Here is a 6,419-nt window from a genome sequence, read left to right as displayed (position 1 = left end):
GGAAGAACTGAACCCCACTGATCAACTTTGGTATAACTGGATGAACACACTCAGGGGCTCATGTCATTTGATGTCAATTTCACATCCACACCTCACACTCTGCTCTCGAACACAAATGTGTGTGTGTAGTAATCACTGACACTGACACTGACAGGTCCTGAGCACTGCACTGAGACTCATGTTAACAGCACCTGTCACTGTTGCATCTGCAGAAAGGACTTTCACAAGTCTGAAGCATGTACTCGCCGTCTGCCATGCTGCAAGAGACTGTCAGCTCCTGTCCAGATATGCACTGAACATGAACTTATGAGATCGCTGAACAAGGATGAACGTTCAGTCAGAGCTTTTGCAGCAGTCTGTCATAGGAAACCCTAGATCATCTAAACAGAACAATGGCAGTAAGTCATATTTCCTTGTGTAGAAAATACAGTTTGTGTGCTTTTTGCTCAACAGATCTTTATTTAAGCAATGGGTGACAGCTAACAGGGAACAATCTCAGAACGTTCAGGGAAGGTTCTTCCAGTAACGTTAATAGAATGTTCTTTCAAAGTTATACGTCCTCTAATGACATTATCAAAATGTAAAAAAAAAGGCTGTAGCAGTTGCCCTGACAACCACCCACAACACCATGGCAACCGCATAGTAACACAGTAGCAATAACCACTCTCACAACATTCCAATCTGTCTGTCAATCACTTTGCCAAATGCTTTCAAAGTTGGGAAAGTGAGTACATTCGTTTCCTTCTTGACAAAAGATTTTCTAAAATGATATTGAATTTCCACTGTCGTGGGTAAAATTGAGAACTTTACTAATAAATGACAGAACAATATAAGCAATGACAATTTGTAAAACAAACACAAGAACGAGGCCTAAAATCAAACACGTAATCAGGCGAATTAATTTTGGAGAATTGAAAAAAAAAAAATCAATGGTCAGATGATGAAGTAGGCATGAAATCTCTGTCTGTCAGAATAATATATGTACTCTGACATTAACTAGGAAGGTTTGCTTCCCTCATTTATTAATGTTGCATTCAGAGACCTAGAAAATATTTATTGTGTTTTTCGCCCCTTGCCAAGGCCACCCAAACAGCACAGCGCATCTCTGGAAAAACACTATGCACTGAAAGTGATGGACGAGTGCATTCAGCGGGGATAGTCAAAGAAGCTCTGTTTTTCTGGGGCTTGTCTGCCTTTTTCATCCAGAAGCCATTCATTATTCAGGAGAACAGCTGATGTGTCGGTTTCAGAGTGAGCTTTTCTGTTTAATCTACATATTATTTCCGGTTTAAATGAAACTTCCTGGCTTCTCCCCTATGAGTTTAATCTAAACAAAATGGTCCCTGTCAAAGAGGTTTATCATAAAAAAAAAAAAAAATGCATTTAATCTTGATATTTTTGAGACTTTCATTGATATTCGATACAAATCTCCATATTTATGTACAGTATTTGCACTGTAACATCTTAAAAAGCTGTTTGTTCAGCCAAATGAACCATCATTTCGAGTGAACAGTCGCTGCAGCCAAGCAGCTTCTGAATGATTAATGCAAAAGCTAAAACCCAATAGTCTAGTTTAAAAAGAATCAAGGTTGGTTTTTCTCTAAATAAACACAGAGAAAAACCATTTAATCTTTATCATCATCATTACAATTTTAATACAGAAAAAATCCAACACAGAAACTGCCATGAACATTTTTGAGTGATGCTGCTTGAACATTTTTTGTTACACTTTATATTAAGGTGTCCTTGTTACAGTGTAATTATACATATTAATTAACTACATGTACTTACTCTATGGTTAGGGTTAGGATTTGGGTTTGGCTTAGGGTTACTTGCATGAAATTATGCATAAGTAATTGTTATTATAATAGTAAGTACATGTAACGTGTAACAAGGACACCTTAAAATAAAGTGTTACCAAATTTTTAAAGTGAGTTTGAATTTATTCATTAAAAACAAATAGTTTGAACTGATTCACAAAAATGAATCAAACAATCATTTTAAGGAATAGTTCACCCAGCAGTGAGTCTCTAATGCATACTTTTCCACAAAAACTAAGACAAACATCCTACTGATTGGGCATTTACAGAGAAGTTGTTAGTGGGTTTTTTTTGCAGGTAAATGTTTTCATCAAGTATGAAAGCCCAACGCATGGCTACTCTTGCAGTTACGCCGCGCATCGTTTATACACTATAGCACCTGAGGAGGTGTGAAACCCGTTCAATTTATCTATTGATTTGTCCTCTTTCCCTTTCACCCCTACATTTGCTCATCTCGTCCCTGTTAATCTCCTAACAGACATGTTCGGCTGGCCATTAATTAAACACGTCCCGGCTGCTTCACAGTTCCATCAAGGGCTGCTAGTCAATGCTCTCCTAATCAAACTCTTTAGTGCTGATGCAGGTCTGGCGTACAGCATCTGGAGTGCCAATCAATGCTGTGCCATCGTCCCTCACTGTCTTTTGAAGTTGTAATCTCTGTCCCTCGGTCAGTTTATCTCTCTTTACCTCTCTCTTTTCTTTTTTCAATTATTTTTTTTTTTATGTGGAGGAGAGAGGATTTTTAACTGTGAAAAAAAATATGTGTTTTTGTTTTGTTTTTTAGTGTAAAAATATATTATTATTTGGCAAGATAAATTTAATTGAGAAGCAAAATAATGTAAAAATATATCTTGAATTAAGTTCATTTTTCTTAGTCTATCAGCAATTTTTTTTTCTTGTTTTAATTATAAATCCAACAATACTGAGTGAGACTTATGCTTTTCAAAAAATCAAGAATATATCTTGATTTTTTTTTTCTAACCTTATTTGCAAAAAGTTATTGCTTTTAGCATAATTCAAACTATACTGAGAGTGGTTTATGCTTTAAAACAATACATACATACATGAATAAATAAAAAAATTGCAACAGTGCAAGAATATATATTGAATTATTTGTATTTTTCTTACTCTATCTGCAGACATATTTGGTATTTGTGCATGTGATTTATTATTTTTTTTTAATGTAAATGTTAATGTATGTAAAAACATATATATATATATATATATATATATATATATATATATATATATATATATATATATATATATATAATATGTATATGTATATACTGTATATACAGCTTTATACAGTAAATAATGCACAAATCTGTACATAAGTCTTCTGTTCCAGATGCATACCACATTATTCTGTACATTTATTTTTTTTTTTATTATTATTTATTTTTGTTTTTTTTGATTTTAGTATTTTTTTTTAAATTTTGTTTATTTTTTATATATGTATGTATGGATGTATGTTTGCACCAAGAGCTAAAAAAACAACAAATTCCTTGTGTGTTTGCACACTTTTGACAAATTTATATGATTATTATTATTAATTTTTTTTTTTTTATATATGAGTATAAATATTGTGTGTGGTTTTTTATTTATTTAGAATGTTTTTTATACACAGGGGATTTAAAGTTTTTAAGGTGTGGTTTTGATGCAAAATTGGAATTGAGAAGCAAAATTGTTCAAGAATACATCTTTAAGTTGTTGTTGGCAAAAAACTTTTTCCTTGCTTTCAGATGCATTTGCAATGCAATGCAATGCAAAAAAAAAAAAAAAAAAAAAAACTATTTTACAACAGGACAAGAAAGTATTTCAGGTATACTTGCAATGCAGAAAATGACAATAGCTTCATCTAAATTGCTTTTTTAACACATTTAGTGCTTGGTTGACCTTACTGTTTAATATCTTATAAAGTTTTGCTTCTGAATTGAACTTGTTCTAAGGATGTTTAAACTTTTTTTTACTGGAAAACTAAACAAGAATACAAAGTTGGACAATGCATATGTAATTTCGAGTTGTTCAGAAATCATTGGCTGTGCTTTGAAAGGTCAGCAGCAAATGTGGTCAAAGTTCACTCCATAGAGTTCAGTTCATTGGTCAACGCCGAAGCAAATCATGTGAAAGCAAGTTCATTAGGAACTGCTACAGTTGAGCATGTTAATTCATAGTTTAGAGGGCCGTTTTCACAGGATGACACTCATTATCACATATTTGTAAACATGCATTTCCTCTGCACATCTCGCCTGTGTCTGGAGCAGATATGTCGACTCGTCTGAGGCGTTGGGGGGAGGGACACGAGAGTGTGGTCTAATATCATGTGGCGTGTGCACAATGTGGGGTGTGTTTTGTGTGTGTATATCTTTTGAGGAGTGTGAAAACACGTTCACACAACAGGTGTTGTTGTTCAGCCAGCCATACCATCTCCACCACAAGTGAAGGTGAAACCTAATTGGGTTGGTAATTATCCAGATTTCCATTGAAACATGCAGCATATGACTATTAATTGAGCAAAACAAACAGCTTGCTGGAAAACAACATTTAAAACGCATGTCAGGGGGGATTTTCTTTTTACAAAATGTTTAGATATTATTTGTTTGCAATCATTTTCAAATGGCCACAGCAGAGTTACAGGCAGATTGTTTTGGCTACAGCTATTTCTATAATAAAAAAGGCTGTTAAATAGATAAGATTACTTTCTGCCATTATTCATTCACTCTCATGTTATTCCAAACCCATATGATGTTCTTTTTGTGGAATTTAAGAGGAGGAGCACTTTTGTGCTCCAAAAATCATAAAACTATCATAACAATTGTCCATATGATTATATTCATAAAATATCTTTCCTGTACACAAAGAAAATATATTTCCTTATATATAAATTATCAACATATTAAATGATTTAATGTATATTGAAAATATACAGAATAATACATTGTGTCAATATATGAGGGGAAGTCGTGGCCTAATTGTTAGTGAGTTTGATTCCTAATCCTAAAGTTGTGGGTTCGAGTCTCGGGCCGGCAATACCACGAACACCATGATCCATGATTGAGGTGCCCTTGACCCAACTGCTCCCCGGGTGCTGCAGCATAAATGGCTGCCCACTGTTCACGGTGTGTGTGTGTGTGTGTTCACTGCTGTGTGTGTGCACTTTGGCTGGGTTAAATGGAGAGCACAAATTCTGAGTATGGGTCACCATACTTGGCTGTATGTCACGTCACGTCACTTTTCATATATTGAAAAACATGCAACAATACATTTACTTATACAGTATTGTAATGGATGTAATTTTATATTCAATAATATACTTAATATATAAATGTACATATGATAAAATATGATAAAATATAAATAAAATATGATAAAATATGATACTGTGTGTATATAATATATTTGAACATACTATATATGTAAAAATGTAGTGCAGTTTTTGTCTTCTTTGCTGCATATTTTATATACATGTATCTGCATATTTTATATACATGTATCAGTATATGGCCATACATGGTCCATGCATATGGAAATGTATTATTTAATATTGCATTATATTTTCCAGTATAATCCCAAATATTTGCGTTTCATAAGGGGTGTGTGAGAAAGTTAATTCTTTATTAAGGGATAATCTGATAAAGCTCTTAAATGTCATATGCACTTTATCATATTCAAATTTTGCACAATGCATTTTTTTCCACTTGTTTTTATCATTTGTGTTTGATCATATAGGATTAATACATATATGCGAACAAATAACAAAATACTAATTAAAAACGTACTAAGAAGCCATTCTTTTGCTGCGTGCCAATGCGTTTGGCATCATGCATGTCAATGCTGGCACAATGCATCATTTTAAATTTGAATGTGAATGACATTTGAAAGCTGCATTAGAGTGGAAGATGAAATTTGGGTCTGTTTCTCACACAAACCTATCTTGCAGCTTTCAAGACATGAAATATAGAGTCATATAAAATACTTTTACAGGGTTTTTTTTTTTTTTTTTTTTTTTTTTTTTGTGATTTTTTGAGTTTTGTTGTTTTGGTTGTATGTGGGAATTATTGATTTTTATTTTTTTGTGATTTTGTTTGTCAGAAGGTTTAAGGGTGAGTAAATAAAATAAAACTATTCCTCTCGGTAATGAGTTTAAAAAGATTCAACAAGATTCTTTTACCCCCGTCTATTTATCCTGGAGAACTGTTGTATTTTTTCTGCAGTTAGATTGAATCTTTAGGTGATTTATAGTTGGTTTGCAGTGGAAAACCTCTGCAGATAAACACCATAAACAACACTGGGGCGAGCTGATCAATGTAAATTGGTCTCCAAACGGTGCCGATGACCTCCGCGTGTCCTTGAGGAGAGAGGGGAGGGCTTAGGCCTGCTGTTGGTGGATTTTTCACACAAATCCCCCATCACAGAACTTGGCCTCTCTTCTACTGGCGGTGCATGGAAACAGTGAAAGTGTTTTCACGAATGGTCGCAGTGCAGTTTGAGGCAAGCAGAGATTGCCTGAGCCCGCTTCGGGGGTCAGAGCTGGATGAATGACAAGGTCAAGACCCTGCCGTTACAGCTGGAGAGGTGCTGTGAGAACGCTTGTGT

This window comes from Cyprinus carpio, chromosome A16 (genome assembly GCF_018340385.1).
Source record: "Cyprinus carpio isolate SPL01 chromosome A16, ASM1834038v1, whole genome shotgun sequence".
Lineage (NCBI taxonomy): Eukaryota > Metazoa > Chordata > Actinopteri > Cypriniformes > Cyprinidae > Cyprinus > Cyprinus carpio.
Note: the sequence above shows the minus strand (reverse complement) of the source record.